The sequence below is a fragment of the Arachis stenosperma genome, chromosome 2 (genome assembly GCF_014773155.1).
Source record: "Arachis stenosperma cultivar V10309 chromosome 2, arast.V10309.gnm1.PFL2, whole genome shotgun sequence".
NCBI classification, from domain to species: Eukaryota; Viridiplantae; Streptophyta; class Magnoliopsida; order Fabales; family Fabaceae; genus Arachis; species Arachis stenosperma.
This window is the reverse complement of record NC_080378.1, coordinates 72654251-72656639: the sequence shown is the minus strand read 5'-3', so window position 1 is coordinate 72656639 and position 2389 is coordinate 72654251. Positions and strand designations below refer to the sequence as shown.

General features: G+C 41.9%; 1 non-coding gene across 1 annotated transcript; it reads right to left on the bottom strand.

Annotated features, from left to right (window-relative positions):
* Positions 1 to 589: 589 nt before the first annotated feature.
* Positions 590 to 697, bottom strand: LOC130964237 (small nucleolar RNA R71). The gene has a single exon (XR_009080339.1). It is a non-coding gene; the product is annotated as a small nucleolar RNA R71 (small nucleolar RNA).
* Positions 698 to 2389: the final 1692 nt, after the last annotated feature.

Genomic DNA, 2389 nt, shown 5'->3' with positions numbered 1-2389 from the left:
CTGTGACATAGAGGATTCCATATTTTCTTGTTCTCTTCTCTTTCATATGAGCAGGAGCAAAGACAAAAGCATTCTTGTTGAGGCTGACCCTGAACCAGAAAGGACCTTGAAGCGAAAGCTAAGAAAAGCTAAAGCACTACTCTCTGTAGAGGACCTACCAGAAATCTTCAAACAAGAAGAAGATATGGCAGCCGAAAATAACAACAATGCCAACAATGCAAGGAAGGTGCTAGGTGACTTTACGGCACCTACTCTCGACTTCTATGGGAGAACCATCTCTATCCCTGCCATTGGAGCAAACAACTTTGAGCTTAAGCCTCAATTAGTTTCTCTAATGCAACAGAATTGCAAGTTCTATGGACTTCCATTGGAAGATCCTCATCAGTTTTTAGCTGAATTCTTGCAAATCTGTGACACTGTCAAGACCAATGGGGTTGACCCTGAAGTCTACAGACTTATGCTATTCTCTTTTGCTATAAGAGACAGAGCTATGATATAGTTGGACTCACAACCTAAAGAAAGCCTAAACTCTTGGGAAAAGCTAGTTATTGCCTTCTTGGCAAAGTTCTTTCCACCTCAAAAATTGAATAAGCTTAGAGTGGAAGTCCAAACCTTCAGACAGAAGGAAGGTGAATCCCTCTTTGAAGCTTGGGAAAGATACAAACAATTGATCAGAAAGTGTCCTTCTGACATGCTTTCTGAATGGAGCATCATAGGCATCTTCTATAATGGTCTGTCTAAACTGTCCAAGATGTCATTGGACAGCTCTGTTGGAGGATCTCTTCATCTAAAGAAGACGCCTACAGAAGCTCAAGAACTCATTGAAATTGTTGCAAATAACCAATTCATGTACACTTCTGAAAGGAATCCTGTGAACAATGGGACGAATTAGAAGAAAGGAGTTCTTGAGATTGATACTCTGAATGTCATATTGGATCAGAACAAAATATTGACTCAGCAAGTCAATATGATTTCTCAAAGTCTGTCTGGAATGCAAGCTGCAACAGGCAGTACCAAGGACGCTTCATCTGAAGAAGAAGCTTATGATCCTGAGAACCCATCAATGGAAGAGGTGAATTACATGGGAGAACCCTATGGAAACACCTATAATCCTTCATGGAGAAATCATCCAAATCTCTCATGGAAGGATCAACAGAGACCTCAACAAGGTTTCAACAATAATAATGGTGGAAGAAACAGGTTTAGCAATGGTAAGTCTTTTCCATCATCTTCTCAGCAACAGATAGAGAATTCTAAGCAGAGCCACTCTGACTTAGCAACCATGGTCTCTGATCTAATAAAAACCACTCAAAGTTTCATGACTGAAACAAGGTCCTCCATTAGAAACTTGGAGGCACAAGTGGGTCAGCTGAGTAAGAAAGTTACTGAACTCCCTCCTAGTACTCTTCCAAGCAATACAGAAGAAAATCAGAAACGAGAATGTAAAGGCCATCAATATGGCCGAATTTGGAGATGAGAAAGAGGCAGTGAGCGCCACTGAGGAAGACCTCAATGGACGTCCATTGGCCTCCAATGAGTTCCCTAATGAGGAACCATGGGAATCTGAGGCTCACACTGAGACCATAGAGATTCCATTGGATTTACTTCTGCCATTCATGAGCTCTGATGATTATTCTTCCTCTGAAGAGGACGAAGATGTCACTGAAGAGTAAGTTGCTAACTACCTTAGAGCAATCATGAAGCTAAATGACAAGTTATTTGGTAATGAGACTTGGGAAGATGAACCCCCTTTGCTCACTAAAGAACTGGATGACTTGACTAGGCAGAGATTACCTCAAAAGAGATAGGACCCTGGGAAGTTCTTAATGCCTTGTACAGTAGGCACTATGACCTTCAAGAAGGCTCTATGTGACCTAGGATCAAGCATAAACCTCATGCCTCTCTCTGTAATGGAGAAGTTGGGGATCTTTGAGGTACAAGCTGCAAGAATCTCACTAGAGATTGCAGACAATTCAAGAAAACAAGCTTATGGACTTGTAGAGGATGTTCTGGTAAAGATTGAAGACCATTACATCCCTGCTGATTTCATAGTCCTAGAGACTGGGAAGTGCATGGATGAATCCATCATCCTTGGCAGACCCTTCCTAGCCACAGCAAAGGCTGTGATTGATGTTGACAGAGGAGAATTGATCATTCAAGTGAATGAAGAATCCCTTGTGTTTAAGGCTCAAGGATATCCCTCTGTAACCATAGAGAGGAAGCGTGAAGAGCTTCTCTCAAAACAGAGTCAAACAGAGCCCCCACAGTCAAACTCTAAGTTTGGTGTTGGGAGGCCACAACCAAATTCTAAGTTTGGTGTTGAACCCCCACATTCAAACTCTAAGTTTGGTATTGGGAGGTTCCAACATTGCTCTGAGTATCTGTGAGG